Genomic DNA, 19,867 nt, shown 5'->3' with positions numbered 1-19,867 from the left:
AATGAGGACATCTGCAATGCAAATAATTTAAGTATTCCAAAACATGACTAAAACTAATTACCTAGGATTAACATGAGAAAACATTCTTACCTCAATTCCTTTTGATAAAAGGAAATAGCCCTGTTTTATTTTCCTAGACTATTCAAACAAACAGCATGAAATGGTTGGCTTAAACAATAGGAATATATCAGCTTATGGTTTCGAGGTTAAAAGAAAGTCAAATTCAAAGGCATCGTCTAAGTGAAGCTCTCTCACCAAAGCCTGTGGTATTCTCGTGTTGACGTCCAATGTTCCTTGGTCCTTTGTGTGTCACATGACCACACACATGGTGGCATCTTTTGGCCTCTCTATTCTCCTTGGTTTGTCATTGATTTCAGCATATTATTTCCACGGCTTTCTCTATTTTCTGTCTAATTTCATTCTCTTATTAAAAAAAAAGAAACTCCAGTAATAGAATTAAGAACTATCCTGTTTGAGGTGGGTCACACTTGAACTGAAGCAATCTAATCAAAAGGTTCTACTTACAAAGGGTTCATACGCACAATAATGGATTAAATTTAAGGACGTGTTTCTCTGTGATATGAACAGCTTCAAACCAAAAGTCCCTAATCTTTTTTTCTCTTGAAACCCTCTTGTTTGAATAGAGATACTTTTTAAATACTTATTAAACATATTTCTGAATTTTATCAAGCCACATTTCCAACTTAGTAGGTTGAATACTATAGAGAAAATTGATATTTTTATTATGGTTTAGGTGTCCCCAGTATCTTAGGTCCAATTTTTTTGAACAATTATTAAGGATTAGTATTATCTTTGCAGTTTATTGTTTAGTGAATTTGGCTGAATACAAAATGAGTTATGTAGTTTGGTTTTCAAAAACAAATAATTGCTTTATATTTTCCTTGACTAGTAAATCAATCTTCAAGATAAAGAAAGAAAAATTTACTTAATTGAAAAGTTCTAGATGCTGGGAGTTAAATTATAAAGGTTTTATTCTGAACAAAAATAATTCAAAATATAGCATTATAGAAATGCAATATCATATGATTTTATTAATAATTTACAATTAATAAAAGAATTTATGAGCTAACAGTTTTTTTCCTTCTCATGTAGGTATAATTTGAAATTTCTAACCTATAAAATATTACTGTTACTGTTTTTTAGTCTGCTTAGAGCAAATATCATGAAATGGGTTAGGATAAAACAACTGGAGTTTATTAGCTTACATTTTGAGGCTGAGAAAATATTGAAATCAAGGCAGCATCAAGATGATGGTTTCTTCCTAAAGTCCAGGTGCCAGTGATCCTTCCTCTGCAACACGGCAAAGCACATGGCAGCATCTCCTGGTCTCCCCTTTCTATTCTGTGCTTTGTTTATTTCAGCTTCTTGCTTCTGTTGTTTTCTCTACTCTTCTCTTCTCTTCTCTTCTCTTCTCTTCTCTTCTCTTCTCTCCTGTTCTCTTCTCTTCTCTTTTCTTCTCTCTCTCTCTCTCTCTATTTATCTATATCTATCCCTCTACAATTTTTCTTTTCTTTCTTAAAGGACTCCAGTAATAGAATTAAATCCCATCTGAATGAGTTTGGTTATACATTAACTGAAGTAGCTCACAGGAATGGATTAGATTTAAAAGCATGCTTTTCTGGGCTACATAGACCTTCAAACCACCACATTCCATCTTCTGGGTTCCCAAAGACATATTCTTTCCATATACAAAATATAGTCATTTCATCACAATATCCCCAAAGCCTTAAGCCATTTGAGTAACTATACTAGGTACAAGATTGGTTGATAAGTATGGTCTGTCTTGGGGCACAATTCCACTCAGTCTGTGGCCCTATGAAACCTAGAGAACAATTTATCTGCTTCCAGTATACAATGGAGGGACCATCATAGGTAAACATTCCCATTCCCATTGGGACAAGGTGGAAATAAAACAGGGGTCACAATGCTAAACAATACCAAAATCCTGCAAAGCACACTCTGTTAGATTTCAAGGTCTGAATGTCATCTATGGAATGATGTTTGATCCTCTGGACCTGATGGAGTGAGAGCTCCAATCCTTTCCAATTGCTTATGCAGAGCTCATGCTCTTAGCAAATTCTGGGGTGAAGACTCCACCATTCTTCAAGCATGAAGACAATGGTCATACTCTTCACAATCTCCAGGGTATAGGTTCAACCCTCTCAGAGCACTGAGGTGATGACTGGACTCTCCACAATTCCCAGGGAATATGCACCACTCTCTCTCTGAAGACTGGGGCAGCAGTGCTCTTCCTAAACAATGGGACTGAAGACCCATCCTCTTCAAATTCCAGGGTACTCACCATTTCCACACATATGGATGGGTCCATACTCTTGGCCTGAGAAAGCATCTTTGGTACAGACATCACTTTGCCTGTCTCTGCCATTAACATGGCTTTTCCCTTCAATCTGTCCCTTTTCAGGGACAGATTTTTAGCCCAAGCTGGTATTGTTTTATTCATACAGATCTCACAAAAAGCTTATTGGCTTTACATGTAGTACACATGAGATTCAATACATGAGACAGTAGAACTTTCCACAAATTTCTTCCTGGACAACTGCATCCCCAGTCCTGACTTGCAAGAAAATGGCTGACTGAATCTACATTCAGTTAAACCCTTACATGGAGCACTATTCTTTGGGGATTCACTTTATAGAATCTCAGAATTTTCCAAACCATCAATTACTGGTTTCTTTATTCCCAGAAGTTCTGTTCTTAGTTTATTCTGTTCCTCTCCCATTTTACTATAAGCTGTGAGGAGAAACCATGCTGTACTTTCTCCTCTGCTAAATATTCAAGCTCATTGCTTTCAAATTCTACCTTCTGTCAAACATCAGGATTCAATTTTGCTGCTATGAAACATGTATTATCTCTGCCACTTTAAACTAAGTATCACCTTTCTTCCAGTTTCCCATGACACATTCATCATTTCTAAGGCTTCAAAGTAACTTTGGTATCCATATTTCTACCAACAGTTTCTACAAAGCAATCTAAGCCTTTTCTATCAAACAGCTCACAATTCTTCCAGCCTCTCCCCATTAATCACTTCCAAAGGTATTTGACACATTTTTGGTATTTGTAACAGCGGTATCCCACTCTCTTGGTAACAAAATCTGCTTTAGTTCCCTAAGTTGTTTAAAATAAATACCATGAAATGAATCAGGTCAGTTTAAACAATGGGAAACTATTCGCTTGCAGATTTGAGGCTGAGAAAATATCCAAATCAAGACATCATGAAGGCAATGCTTTCTTCCCAAAGACTGGATGTCAGTTATTCTGGGCTCTTCCATTACACAGCAAAGCATGGCAGCGTCTACTGGTCTCCGCATTCTCTTCCAGGTTCCATTTATTTCAGTTTCCTGTTTCTGTGGTGTTTCCCTCCCTCTCTCTCTCTGTCTCTCTCTCTCTCTCTTTATTCTTTTTATAAAGGACTTTTGTAATAAGACTAAGTCCCATCTTGAATGAGATGGGTCACACCTTAACTGAGTTAGCCTCATCACAAGACTTTACTAACAATAGATTAGATTTAAGAACATGTTTTTTCAAAGTACACACAACTTCAAACCACAACACCATCATTTGGATTTATTAGCAAAGAAATAAAACTAAATTAAGGGCAAATAAAGGTATTCTCTTAATTTTGGCTATTTACATCATTTCTTGAGTCCATACCTCTTTTTGCTAACCTAGATTTTAGGATATGAATTTTTTCCTATTGTCCTAACTTTGGTCTGGAAATCTGATTCCAGCCACATGGAATCATCATCAAGGTTTGTTGATGATTGGAACATCAGATGATTGGAACAACATGGAACATCGGAAGGTTTGTTCCTTCAGCTTAACTCCTCCACATCACATAAATCCCCTACATCAACACTTCTCATCATACAATCAGCAATGCAAGTTCGTTAATAATAATAAAAAAAAGGCCATCAACTTCTGTTTGAAAATGCTAACATAGGAGAATTGACTTCTTGTTGAAATGCATTATTTGTATTTTAAAGTTAGAAAGGAATACTTTCAAACAAAGCATTTAGAAATCCACTCTATAACAAAATTGTACCAATACTCTGATGCAGCACACAGAAAAATGTCTACTGTTCCTGATTCTAATTCTTTCTCTCTTTATATTAAAACACAAATTCCTCTTCCTCATCTAAGAGCAACCTAAGGCTGAATTCTCATTACCTTGGTTCTGAGATACTGAATAATCTCTGTGAGTGCAGGGGGCATGTATATAGTTTCCTCTGCTGTTTCTTTAGTGCCTTGCATGTAGTAGATGATGAATAAGTATATTAAATGATACAATGTATTGCACAGAATAGACTTGAAAAATCAATGCATTCATATTCACATGAGAAAATGCTTTTTAAGACAAATATGCATAAATATTATAAATGGCCTAGTTCTGAGATAATGGCTTATAGAAACCACATACCCTGGCTCTCCCATGGTTTATATATGAAAATGGAAAATCTGTTTTCAAAATATCTCTGCTCAGATCGTTTAAGAGAAGAGGATAAAAACAGCAATACATTTTTATATTAAAAAAAAATTGCCACTCTCAAATCTCTATGCTATGAGACTGTAAACAAAGATAAACTATGACTCTACCTTCTAAGAGCTTATAGTTCAGCTTATAGTTTAGCATAGTTCAGTGCGCACACAAAGGGCCAAAATAAAGCAAGGATTTCAAGAGATGATGTACTGCATACAAGTTACGAAGAAAATGATGGTTTCTAACATTCCAGTGTGATGAGTCTTGCATCCCTGTGAAGATGCAGACATGGCTGCAGAGATATGTAAACAGAGTATCAATTTACAATTAAGGATAATTATTTTTACTTTTGGTAAGCAAAAAATATATGAAGTTTGATGAAAAAAGAAGCAGTGGAATAGACTTTGTAACAGCATATTCTATAGATGCATAAAATCAAGAGTTAATATGTCAATGTTACGTTCATGAACATATAAAGTTCAAGTTCCTAATAATGATTGAGGAATTATGGATTTTTAACATATGGATCATTACTAGTTTCATCTTAGTTGATATGACAATTCCCTTTACACTCTGTAGCAACATTTGGTCTTGTGGGTATTTTTCCCAGAAGGAATAACTAAAATATCTGATAGGTTAATTTGCCGATATCTGTCAGTCTAAGTTAGGGCTGATCATTCATTTTTGAGTGTCAAAACATTTAGAGCTTAGAATGATAGCATGTAAAATAATCTCTGAAATAATTTAATTATTTCTATAAATTATATATTCATGTCAAAAATAATATGCTATGCCAATACAGGCTATATATTATGATCCATTGTTTCTCATAAATATTGCCTACACAGCAAAACATGCCATGCACAATTTTAAATTGAAAACATATATAGTACCCTTCATTATATCGCAAAGTAAATATTTGACACACACTGCCCCTTTGTGAAACAAGACAAAATGGACTATCCTCCTGGCTAAAATCTGAAAGCTTTGGCTTCAATTACTATAAATTTGATTTTTGATTTGCAAAATAAGTGCTTTATGAGTATCACCAGCAGTATCTTCTATGATTTTTTCAGAAGCTTCATGATAGCACATTATTGAAATTAATAGTGGTTGACAAAATGATATCAAGGATTCTCAACTAAACTAGCAGTTATATTAAGATCTAGGGAGACTCTTATAATTATCTACGTCCCCCTACACAAACACCTGCTTTCATACATCTATTGTTCCTTTTTCCTTTTAAGTTGTTGGTTTAGTTAGCAATGTACTTACTGACAGGAGAGTATTTCATCTGTCAAGTGTGTGGAGGGATAGGCATAATACATTTTTTAAAAGTTCCTATATAGTGATAAAAATAATTTTCTCATTTTCTGTCATTTAGACAATTTTCATAGACAATGAAAGTAAACACAAATCATGTGCACCCCATTTGCAAAACTCCTTCTATAGAAGCCTTTTCATTCATTCATTGATTTTGCAGATAAAGTTGACTGTTGTGCTTTGAATTATTGTGAGCCTAGTTAATTTATTTACTAACATTGGGCATATGAATCCAAGAAACTGCCTTTTCTATTGACACTTATGTCAATGGTTTGTGGTTCATATTTGGAAAAATAGTGCCATAGGTATTGAGTTTAAGGTCTTTGGAGTCATAGTGTTTAGTTTTGAATGCTGAGACTGCCACTATTCAACTGAGCCCTTCCCCATGAGCATAGCAACCTGGTTCCCTGAGAAGAAAGAAAATAGATGCTACAACAGCAAGGGCTTGGCCCAGCTAAGCACCAATTGTGGAATTAATTAACAAATTTTGACCACTGAAAACTGGCCTCCAGCACAGATAAACCTGGAAAAAGCACTAAAGGGACTAGGAGTTTTTGCACCAGCAGAGAGGGGGCAGGATTGATCAAAAAAAAAAAAAAAAAAAAAGAGGCTTTTTTGATCAGACAGCAAAAAATACTAGAAAAGGGCTAGACCACAAGAAAAGGGGGCACATAGAGCCTGGAGATACATGGAGCCACATACCAACTCAAGCTCTTGATGACAAACACAAGGAGCCAGGGTTTGGCTCTGAAAGGGCTTTTTATTCTTCTTCTTAAAGAGATTATTAGATAGAAATGGAAGCACACTCAGGCTCCAGCACTTCCTCAGGCAGGGATGGAATTAAGCCTGTCTGAGAGACAGAGTAACTAGTCAAGTGAAAGCAGTTGTCTCTTGTATCTTCCCCAAGAGAAAGAGAGTGGGGCCCAGCTCAAGTGAAATCCCTCCTTTAATGAATTCAGTCTTCCAGACTGGAAAACAAGCAATTAAAGCCATCTTACTACTTTTCCTCTGCTCAGCCAGGCCCCTGGCAGGGAGAATCTGCTGAAATGAAAGACACCACATCATTTTAAGCTGGTGGGAAGCCACAGGCAGACAAGTGTCACATGCTGGGCAGGATAGGAAAAGCACAGAGTTTAAAGGCTTCATAGGAAAGCATAATGATATTTTGGGTCCCACCCCTAGGGAAAACTGATGCTGCTTCTCCTGAGATATGGGCCTGTCAGGTCTTGGAAAATCTGACTGGAGTCTGTAATATCTGAGAAGACCCTCTTCAAAAAAACAAACACACAAACAACAACAACAACAACAAAAAACCCTCCATATAAGCAGAGTAAGAAGCAGGAAAACAGGAACTGAAAAATTATGGTCAATTAAAAGATCCTATGCTAGAGGTATAGAATGAATTGAACTGAATGTCAAAGAACAGATAGAGAACAAAGCCATCCACCAAGAAAGTCCTAGGTTAAACAGTGAAAAAAAAATACAAAACAGAATAAACTAATTAAGTAAATCAAATGCCTAGAAGCCAGCAAACAATAATGGGTCATACTAGAAAGATCAAAGATATGACCCAGTCAAAGGTACAAATCAACACTTCAAATGAGATACAGGAGTTGAAACAACTAATTCAATATGTTTGAACAGACATGCAAAACCTCATCAAAAATGAGAGAGGATGTAAAGAACACATTGTGGGTGAACAAAAAGAAGAACTCAGAAGTTTGAAAAACAAATCACAGAACTTATAGGAATGAAGGCACAATAGAAAAGATGGAAAAAAGAAAAAAACAATGGAAACCTACAGCAAAAGATTTGAAGAAACAGAAGAAAGGATTAGTGAACTAGATGATTGGACATGTGAAATCTGACACACAAAAGAAAATATAGGGAAAAGAATGAAAAAATCTGAGCAGGGTCTCAGGGAATTGAATGACAAGATGAAGCATATGAATATATGTTTTGTAAGTGACCCAGAAGGAGAAGAGAAGGGAAAATGAGGAGAAAGACTAATGGAGGAAATAATCACTGAGTATTTCCAATCTCTTATGAAAGACAGGAAAGATTACAGATCCAAGAAATATAGCATACCCCAGAACAGATCCAAATAGACATACTCCAAGACCCTTATTAATCAGGTAGTCAAATGTCAAAGACAAAGAAAGAATTTTGAAAACAGCAAGAGAAAAGCAATCTGTCACATGCAAGGGGGCTAAATGAAACTAGGTATGGGTTTCTCAGCAGAAACCATAGAGGTAAGAAGGCAGTGGTATGTTATATTTGAGATTCTAAAAGTGAAAAAATGCCAACCAAAAATTCTATATCCAACAAAATTGTCCTTCAAAGATAAAGGTGAGAGTAAAATATTTTCAGACAAACAATCACAGAGCATTCACGATTAAGAGATCATCTCTGCAAAAGCACTAATTGGAGCAGAACAGGCAGATAGAAAAAGGTAGGAGAGGGAAGTCTGGAGAAGAGTGTAGAAATGAAGACTATCAGTAAAGGTATAAAAGAAAAAATAGATATGGCATATAAAATCTGCAAGACAAAATGAAGAAGAAACTACTACTGTTGCAGTAATAACAGTAAATGTTAACTGATTAAACTTACCAATTAAAAGACACAGATGGGCAGAATGGATGTAAAAACAGGACCCATTTTATGTGCTAGCTACAGGAGACTCATTTTAGACCCAAGGGCAAAAATAGGTTGAAAATGAAAGGTTGGCAAAAGATATTTCTTGCAAACTATAATCAGAAAAGAGCAGGCATAGCTACACTGATATCTGACATATTAGACTTCAAATGTAAAACAATTAAATGAGGCAAGGAAGGACACTACATATTAATAAGAGGAGCAATTCAACAGGAAAGCATAAAAGTCATAAATATTTATGCACTGACTCAGAGTGTTCAAAAATACACAAGGCAGTCACCGATAACATGGAAGGGAGATATTGAAACTTCTACCATATGGTTGGAAATTTCAGTTCCCTGATATCATCAATGGATAGAACATCTAGACAGAGGATCAATAAGGAAGCAGAGATTTTGAATAATATGGTAAATGAACTAGACTTAACAGATATTTACAGAACATAACACCCCACTAAATCTGGATACACAAATTTCTCAAGTGCCCATGGATCATTTTGAAGGATAGAGCATATGTTGATTCACAAGGCAAGTCTCAGCAAATTTAAAGAGATTGAAATAATAAAAAATTTTCTCGGATCATAATGGACTGAAGTTTGAAAGTTCACAAATGTGTGGATGCTAAACAACACAATTCTTAAATAACCAGAGGGTCAAAGAAGAAATTACAAGATAAATCATAAATATCTCAAGACAAATTAAGATGAGAACACAACATAAAAAACTTTTGGGATGCATCAAAGGCAGTGCTGAGAGGGAAAGTTATTGCCTTCAATGTCTATATTAAAAAAGAAAAAAAAGAACAATAATCAAGGAATTATCTGTTCACTTGGAAAAACTAGAGAAAGAACAGCAAACTAACCCCAAAGCAAACAAAAGGAAAGGAATAACAAAGATTACAGCAGAAATAAATGAAATTGAGAACATGAAAACAATCAAGAAAATTAAAAAAAACGAAGTTGGTTCTTTGAAAAAACTCAGTAAATTCAATGGACTTGTAGCTAAGCTGACAGAAAGAGAGAAAGAGAGAGAGAGAGGATGATGATGATGTTGATAATAATGATGCATGATGCAAATAAATAAAATCAGAAAATGAAGAGGAGACATAACCACTCTCCTGGCAAAAATAAACGAAGTAATGGGAGGACACCATAAGCAACTACTATATGCTAATAAACTAGACTATGTAGTTGAAATGAAGAACTTCCTAGAAAGGCATAAACAAGCCAACAGTGACTCAAGAAGATATAGACAACCTCAAGAAACCAATCGCAAGTAAAGAGATTGAATCAGTCATCAAGAAGCTCCCAGAAAAGTCCAGGACCAGATGGCTTCACATATGAATTCTACCAAGCATTTGAGAAATAATTAGTACCAGTGTTGCTCAGACTCTTCAGAAAAATCGGAGGGAAAGCTACTTAACTCATTCTATGAAGCCAAAATCATTCTAATACCAAAGCTGGGCAAAGATACTACAGGAAAAGAAAATTACAGACCAATCTCTTTAATGAATATAGATGCAAAAATCTTCAACAAAATAATTTCAAATCGAATCCAGCAGCACATTAAAAGAACTATATATCATGACCAAGTGGGATTTATTCCAATTATGCAAGACATAATTATGGTTCAGCATAAGAAAATCAATTAATGTAATACACCATATTAACAAATCAAAGCAGAAAAACTACATGATCATCTTGATTGATTCAGAAAAGGCGTCTGACAAAATTCAACATCCTTTTTTGATAAAAACACTTCAAAGTATAGGAATAGAAGAGAACTTCCTCAATGTGATAAAGGAAATACATGAAACACCACAGTGACATCATCCTCAATGGGGACAGAATGAAAGCTTTCCCTTCAAATCAGGAACAAGACAAGGATTCCCACTGCTACCACTGTTGTCCCACATTGTGCTGGAGATTCTAGATAAAGCAATTAGAAAAGAAAAGGAAATAAAAGGCACACAAAATGGAAGGGAAGAAGTAAAACTCACAGTTTACAGATGACATAATACTATATGTCAAAAATTCCAAAAAATCTACAACAAAGCAACTATAACTAATAAATTAGTACAGCAAAGTTGCAGAGTACAAGATAAACACTTACAAATCAGTAGTGTTTCTATACACTAGTGATGAGCAAACTGAGGAGGAAACAAAAAAAAAATCCATTTACAATAGCAAGCAAAATAATCAATACTATATGTAGGAATTAATTTAACTAAGGATACAAAAGATCTATGCACAAGAAAAAACAAAAGGAATTGCTAAAAGAAATCATAGAAGACCTACATAAATGAAAGGGCATGCTGTGTTCATGGACTGGAAGACTGAATATAGTTAAAATGTCAATTCTACCCAAAATATATTTATAGATTCAATGCAATACCAATTAAAATCCTCACAACTTACTTCGTAGAAATAGAAAAACTATTAACCAAATTTATTTGGAAGGGCAGGGGGCCCCAAATAGCTAAAAATATTTTGAGAAAGAAAAATGAAGTGAGAGGTCTCACACTATCTGAAACTCCAGTGGTCGAAACAGGATGGTTCTGGCATAAAGATAGATATAGTGACCAATGGAATCTAATCGAGTGTTCCAAATGGACCCTCTAACCTATGGACAATTGATTTTTGATAAGGCAGTCAAGCCAACCCACCTGGGGCAGAGCAGCCTCTTAAATAAATGCTGTTTGGAGAACTGGATATCCATATGCAAAAGAATGAAAGAGGATCCATTGCTCACACCCTATTCAAAAATTAGTTCAAAATGAATCAAACACCTAATCATTAGAGGTAAGACCATAACAGTTTTAGATGAAAATGTAGTTATTTATGAAATAACTCATAAATCTTGTAATAGGAGGCAGTTTCCTAAACCTTACATCCAAAGCAAAAGCATTGAAAAAATAAATAGATAAATGGTGTCTCCTCAAAATTAAACACTTCTCTGTATCAAAAACCTTTGTCAGGAAAGTAAAAAGGTAGTCTATGCAATGGGTAACAATATTTGGGAACCACAAGTCAGCTAAGCGTTTAGTATCCAGAATAGAAAGAGATTCTTTAACTCAACAGCAAGAAGTCAAAACAACCCAATTCAAAAATGGACAAAAAGACATGAACAAACACTTTTCAGAATAGGAAATACATATGGCTAAAAGACACATGAAAAGATGCTCATCTTCACTGTGTATTAGGGACATGCAAATCAAAACCACAATAAAGTATCATCTGACACCCACTAGATTGGCTATTATAAAAAAAAGTCAAGTGCTGGAGAGATGTGGAGATACAGGCAGACTTACACACTGTTGGTGGGAATGTAAAATGGCAAAACTGTTCTGGAAGGGAGTTTGGCAGTTCCTGAGAAATCTAATTATAGAACTACCATCTGGTACAGCAATTCCATTACTAGTTATACATTCAGAGGAACTAAGGGTAAGGACACAAACAGATACTTGTACACTGACATTTAAAGGTGCATTATTTACGATTTCCAAGAGATGGAAATAGCCCAAATGTCCAACAATGGACAAGTGGTTAAACAAGCTGTGGCATATACCTATATGGTATATTACACAGCTGTAAGAAAGAATAACATCATGAAATGTGACAATTTAGATGAACCTTGAGGACAATAGGCTGAGTGAAATAGCCAGAAGCAAAAGAACAAATACTATGTGGTCTCACTAATAGGAGCTAACATTCATGAGCGAAGTTTGAGAGTTAAAGTTAAGAACACAGGGTATCAAGAAATAGAAATAGGTGAGAGACTGGGCTTTTGGTACTGAAGGAATACAGATTGTGCAACAGGACTGATTGTAAAAATTCAGAAATGGGTAGCACGATACTACCTCATTGCAGCAGAAGTACACTGAATGAAGCTGAATGTGAGTATGATTTAGGGAGAAGGGCCAAGGCCATGTACACAACCAGAAAGAAAGATGGAAGAGAAAGACTGAAACAGTATTACTTAGGAATGCCTAGAACAACAATGATGGTGATTAAATGTACAAAAAAAAAATTTTTTTTACATAGGAAGAATAAATGAATGTCAACATTGTGAGGTGTTGAAAATGGATGGTATACAAGAAAAAGTCCAATCAATGCAAGCTAGGGTCTATAATCAACAGTAACATTGTTATATTCTTCCACTGAAAGTATCAAAGGAATTATGCCAAAACTAAATGTCAGCAGGCAGAGGGCATGGGAGAGGGGTATGGATTGTTGTGGAAGAAAAAAAGATGTCTTCATATAAATTATGATGTCAGAGGCATGTTTGTTTATTTAGGTTGGATTGTATGATATGCAAATAAAACTGTTTAAAATGAACAAAGAGAAACAAGTGCTAGAGAAAATGTGGAAAAAGAGACATACCTATTCAATAACGGTTGGGAAACTGAGAGGTGTAGCCCCTTGGAGGGCAATGTGGGGGTTCTATAGGAGGCTGGGGTGGGGTTGACATATGAATCCTGCAACCCCGTTGCTCAGTATTTACCTGGAGGAACTGAGTGCAGGGAAATGAATGGACATGTGCACATTGGTGTTTATGGTGGTTGTGTTCATGATTCACAATGGAAGGAGGTTGCCTAAGAGTACAATGACTGAGGAATGGAAGGGGAATTGTGTTATATTCTAAACAATAGAATGAGTGACCAGCAGAAGGAACAAAGTTATGAGGCATGCAACTAGATAAATGAAACTTAAGGACTGTGTGCTGAATGAAATGTCACAAACAAAAAAAGACAAATATTGTCATGCCTCACTCATATAGACTAACTATAATATAAAAACTCCATAAACTGAAACCAAGGGCATGGGTTATCTAGTTGGGGCTTATTGTAAAGGGTCCTAGACTGTAAATTCTTATCGTAGTCACATATGTTCAGGAGTTGTAACTGTTATTTCTAAATTCTGAGATATTAAGCAATGTGTAAATAACCTGGTCTTTCCTAGAAATTTTGATTATTTATGTGATACTTGAAACTCAGAATTAGAGTTCACAATCTATGAAAGTCAGCAGTACCCCATACAGGAACTGTTTAAAAAGTTGAAGAGGACTCAGACTTTCTCTAGAGACATGAGTGAAGCTGATTGGAATAGGAATGAAGCAGATCACAATACAGAGTAAAGGAGGATATTGTTCACATTTTAAAACTTTAACTTCTGTGTAAGACCAAAGGGAGAAATGTTTAGTTGATACAAAATTTATATTTTGGTTAGTGTAATACCTAATTTGACTTGTATGGTCAGTTTAGTTGAGTATCATAAGTACATGGAATCTTGAATAGGGTGTGAGATATTGTTGGTTTGTCCAAGGTTAGGTTAATGATCTAACTTATCCCTGTGTAATTTGGGCCATGATTTAAAAAGTATTTGCAAAGTCCCCTTGGGGATAAGTAGGCTGAGCCTTCAATCTTCAGGTTTGCCCCCAATAAACTTATTCCTCCAAAGAATAGGCTAAGCCTACCTAAAATTATGCCTGAGAGTCACCCCAGAGAACCTCTTTTGTTGCTCAGATGTGGCCTCTCTCTCTAAGCCAACTTGGCAAGTGAACTCGCTGCCCTCCTCCGTAAATGGGACATGACTCCCAGGAGTGTAAATTTCCCTGGTATCATGGGACAGAACTCCCAGGATGAGCTAGGACTTGGCATCATAGGATTTAGAAAGCCTTCTTGATCAAAAGAGGGAAGACAGAAATGAGAGAAAATAAAGTTTCAGTGGCTAAGAGATTTCAAACAGAGTCAAAAGGGTTTTCTGGAGGTTATTTTTATGCATTACATAAATATACCTTTATCGTTTATGGTATTTTGGAGTGCTGGAAGGAAGTACCTGAAACTGCTGAGCTGTTTTCTAGTAGCTATGATTCTTGAAGACAATTGTATAATGATACAACTTTTACAATGTGACTGTGTGATTGTGAAAACCTTGTGTCTGATGCTCTTTTTATCCTGGGTATGGACAGATGAGCAAGTAAATATGAATAAACAATAAATAAATGACAAAGGGGATAAAAGGTAAAATAAATTGGACAGATTGAAATACTAATCATCAATGAAAGGAAGGGGTAAGGAATATGGGATGTATCATTTTTTTTCTTTTTTCTTTTTATTTCTTTTTCTGGAGTGATGCAAATGTTCTAAAAATGATCATGGTGATGAATACACAACTATGTGATGATATTGTGAGTCATGATTGTATATCATGTATGGACTGTACATGTGTGAAGATTTTTCAATAAAATATTTTAAAAATCGGGAAAAGAGATTTTATAATAAAGTGATAAAAAATAAAAAAGATACTCATAAGAACATTTCCTTTATATTTGCTATTTCTTTTGAAAGGTATTTTTAAATTCCAATTAATTTATTTATCCAGCTGTATTATTTGAGTTGTATCTAGCTGGAAAATCCATCAAAAATGTTGAGGAAGAGAAGTTAATTTGAAAGACTTCAAGATCTCATTTTCATACCCTTTGTTATGATAAAATCAAACATCCCCAATGTTGGTAGAAGCTCTCCTCCAGAGGGGGTCTACATAGATAGCTCTTGTTATACCACACAAAAGACAATTGAAAATATGATGGAAAGATACCTTGATTACATAGTTCAACTTATATGCAGTGGTTTGATTTACTAACAAGATGAAAGCCACCTGAAACACTGAATTTAAGCATGGATTCCCAGAGGAAAACTTTTGTACTCAAATCAACAAAGGATGAGCTCTATGTATATTAGTGTTTCAAGAAGGAGTTATTGTTTAAGAAGCACTTAATCCTATATTGTTTCTAGGGGCTTATTTCATTAAATGTTCTAGGCATTTACTCCTTTAATCCTCATTTACAACATTCACTTGCACGATCTGACAGAGGAAGGATTTATATCTCCCCTAACCCATGAGATTTGTGAGGGTGATGGCTAGCTATACCTAATCTTGGATATCCTGGTATTTTTCTTAGTGGGATCATTCCCCAACCCCATCCTGACACCATCCCTTTGAAGATGAGTTTCTATGAAAGTTATCTGTAATTTCTTGAGATGATGGATGTGTTGTGTCTTGATGGGCTGTTGGCTTCATAAAAATGTATGTTGGTCAAAAATCATTTAATTATACAATTACAAGCTCTACACAAATTTGTTGTATATAAATTTTACCTCAATTTTAAAAAAGTAGTCTACATTGATGTTTTTGTTCACATTTCAAAATAGTTTTGTACAAGTCATTTTTTTGTTACTGCTGAGACATAAATTATGTGCTAAATTCTAGCCAATGAAAAGGATTCAGTCTCTGAAATGTGGAATATGTTGCACCATTCTTGCTCAGCAGCAATATATTACTATTGCAAGAATGGAATTATCAAGGACATACCCAGCCACAAAGCTTCAAAGAACAAATGGCTTAACAATGATAGACTCTTATCTTAGGTGCCATATGTCCAGAATTGTTTGTTATTTTGAGGCCAATATATTATTTTAATATATAATGAGTATATGTACTTTGAGCAGGCCTGCTAAATACATCTTTTCCCCACCAAAATTCCTAACAAATTCCTAACAAGAGCAAAATGTTCTGCAGTTTGAGGCCAACAGTTCAGCTTTTTATGACTCATTGAAGGATACAATTAAAGTGAGTGCCAGATCAACTTAACTGTCTTGACTTGACCCAGCCAAGGCCTTAGCACAGCTCACTTGGGGAAAGTCTGTAGAGCAAATATGTAAATCCTGTTCTTTTTCTTTCACTGGTTTGGGACAGAGAGTGAAAAAGAGACAAATCCCCCATGACTTTTATACTTTGGTAGGCTGATTCCATCAACCTGAGAAATGCATAGCAATGGTTTTGCCCAGCAACCTTATTATTACCTGTCTGAGTAAGAATAAGGTATGAAGAAAGAGGAAAGGAGTGTTTCAGGGGCATGGATATCAGAAGTGTGAAAAAGCATCATTCTCCATTTAATGAAAAATTAAAAGATACATACTGAAAATTTTGTGAAAACAGGATATGATGTGTAGGCATGATTGGCATGTGTCTTGGAACTGATATCATGTAGCTCATCATCATTGGCAGAAGTGGATTTTGATAATATGAAAATACAAAAGAGTCAACAGCAGAATTAGGCCGATTTTTAAAAAGGTTCTTATAAGGCCCAAACATCAAAGTGAAAAATAAAATTATAATGTGCATCCCCCAGGTATTTCTTGGTTAAAAGGGCATTTGTCAATTGCTGTATATTATTTCTAAAATGATGTTAAAAGAATACAAGTCCCTATCTGATGCTTGAATTATGGGCAAAGACAAGGCAGGAGATCAATCATTTAGAAATGATTGTTATTAATTTAAGGTAGGAGAGTATAGGGATGGAAGTCAATCACAGGGAAGAATGTTGCAGCCCACTGTAGCTGCAGTGTATTATTAATGAAATCTGCAGGTTGCCTGTCTAAGCCCATCAATGCTGCCCATTTCACTCTCAGTAAGAGTCAAAGTCCTATTAATGGCCTGAAAAGTTTTTTATGATGAGATATCTCACTATGTTTCTTTCCTCATCTAACATAGCCTCTCCCCTTGCTCACTGGTCTCTTAGATATTCTTTAGGCACAACGGGCATGACCCCAACTCAGGGCATAACTGTATAACTTACACCTTCTTTATTTCAAGAATTTGCTTAGTTGTCCCCTTCTCAATGAAGACTGTCTAGTAATTAACTCAACACTTCCCTGCATCCTTGTTGCATTCCATAGTTTCCGCCAGGACTTATCACTTAACATACTTATTATGTAATATACATATTTATTATGCTGGTGTCTGCTTCCCCTGACTAAAATATAACCACCACAAGAGTAGATATGTTTGCTTCTTTTATTCACTGTTATATCTGACAAACAAATGAGTAGAATGATTTAAGCAGAGGACATTCAGGATTTTCTAAGGCTGCAGGATGCAGAGCTTCCATCTGCCACAGCTGGGTGCTATTACATGCAACCAGATCACCAAGAAGCTAGAAGTCATCCTCAAGCACAGCCTGCTTCTTAGACATTTGTCCAGAATAATACTTGTAGTATTTGCTGTTTAGCCTTCTCTCTGGTACTGCCTATCTGATTCCTGGTATCATGTCTCAACTCTGTAGCTCAGTTTTTGTTCTTTCACAATTGGTTTGGGCTCCAGTCAGACTTCTTGCCCTTTCATCCAAGTCGCTGTACTACATCCTTGCTTCATCTATCCAAGATCACTTCTGCTATCCTGCCCAATGGAGAAGAAGGAGACAATAGACTATTTCACTTCACATTTTTAAAATATGCAGCCCCAATCTAGTAATTTTCTGCTTACAAGATTGTATTAATAGGAATGTCTGCAATAAAAAAAGAAAATCCTAGAAATATCATGCATAACAAAAGAAAGAGAGACTACACCTCCACCATTTCTTTCATTTTAATCATATTATATTTTTCCTCTTCAATTTTCCTTTGCTCTCTATGGACTCACTTTCTGTTTGTCTTGATATCTGTTTTCTAGAAGTCTACTATGAGCCTATGCTTTGCTTTATGCTAATTTTCAGAAGCAGGTGTGGAGTTCAGGCATATGAAACATAGCAGCTGCCAAGAAGGAGCAGTGGTGAATACTCAGTAAGTCCAGGGATAAAGCTTATTTGGGAACTGGAGCCAGGACTGAACTGGCTTATGATGCTCAGATGTGAAATAAAAGTCAAGGAGCCAAGAGGAAAAGCCAGATATGAAATTTTCATAATATCAAGATTTCAATTATGGGAATGAGATCTATTTTTAAGCCTTACTGTTATCACTTGCACTTGAGAGAAGTGTTTTTGTGGTGATGTAGAACTATATATAGCCCAGAAAAACATGTTCTTAAACTTAATCTATTCCTGTGGATGTGGACCCGTTGTAAGTAGGATCTTCTGATGAGGCTACTTCAATTAACGCATGACCAACTGCATTCAGGATGGGTCTTAATCCTCTTACTGGATTCCTTTTAAAAAGACTGAGATTCAGACAAAGAGAAAGAAAGCCATGGAAATAAGAAGCTGAAGTCAATGAAACCCAGAAGACGAGGGGGGAGATCAGGATGCACGTCCGTGTGCCTTGCCTTCTGGCAAAGGAGCCAAGGATTGCCAGCTTCTGGTCTTCAGAAAGAAAGTATCACCTCAATGATGCCTTGATGTAGACATTTTACTCAGCTGCAAAACTGTAAGCTAATAAATTCCCATTGCTAAGCCAACCCACCCCATGGTATCTGCTTTCAGCAACCTAGCTATCTAAAACAGTCTTCTTCTGCCTTTTTACACCTGATTATACTGAATGTGGCATATAGCTGCCCATCAGCTCAGTCTCCTGGAGTTCACGCCTTTGTGTAGTACTGAACTCTTGAATGTAGGTAAGGCCTGTGATTTCCTTCTAATTAATAGAATTTGTCAAAGTTGATAGGATGTCACTTCTGTGATTGCATTATGTAATTTATTATTTTATATAATATAAGACTCCCTCTTCTGAGCAGATTAACTCTAAGGACTCTCCTTGCTGGCTGCGTGCAGGAAGAGACTGATAAGAAAGCCAGCATGGCAAGGAACTGCAGTGGCCTCTGGAAACAAGGGGCAGTCTCCAAGAGCCAAAGACAGCCTGATAGAAACATTGAGAAAATGAATATGATTTGTTTTAATCTTCTAGATTAGTAGTAATCTGTTATGCAGCAACAAATAAACAATACATTGAATTTTCAAACCCTAGTAGCTTGCCCATGTAAAATAACTTTGAAGAGTGTTGTTTTAGTTTGCTAGCTGCCAGAATGCAATATACCAGAAATGAAATGGCTTCTAAAAAGGAGAATTTATTAAGTTGCAAATTTACAGTTCTAAGGCCATGAAAATGTCCCAATTAAAGCAGTCTATAGAAATGTCTAATCTGAGGCATCCAGGGAAAGATACCTGGCTTTAAGAAGGCCGATGACATTCAGGGTTTCTCTCTCAACTGTAAAGGCACATGGTGAACTTGGCATCATCTGCTAACTTTCTCTCCTGGCTTCTTGTTTCATGAAGCGCCCCCCAGAGGTGTTTTCCTTCTGCATTTCCAAAGGTCTCTGACTATGCAGGCTCTGTTGTAGCTTTTAAAAGGGACTCTCTCCAAAATGTTTCTCTTTTAAAGGATTCTAGTCAAGGTGCGACTGGAGTGGGTGGAATCACATCTCCCTCTAATCAAAAGTTAATACCCCAGGGCAGGCCGCGGTGGCTCAGCAGGCAAGAATGCTTGCCTGCCATGCAAGAGGACCCAGGTTCGCTTCCTGGTGCCTGCCCATGTCAAAAAGATGACCCAATGAGGTTGGGTCCTAATCTGAACTTTGTAGTTCTTTACAAACAGAAGAAA

The sequence above is a fragment of the Tamandua tetradactyla genome, chromosome 5, assembly GCF_023851605.1.
Source record: "Tamandua tetradactyla isolate mTamTet1 chromosome 5, mTamTet1.pri, whole genome shotgun sequence".
NCBI classification, from domain to species: domain Eukaryota; kingdom Metazoa; phylum Chordata; class Mammalia; order Pilosa; family Myrmecophagidae; genus Tamandua; species Tamandua tetradactyla.
Note: the sequence above shows the minus strand (reverse complement) of the source record.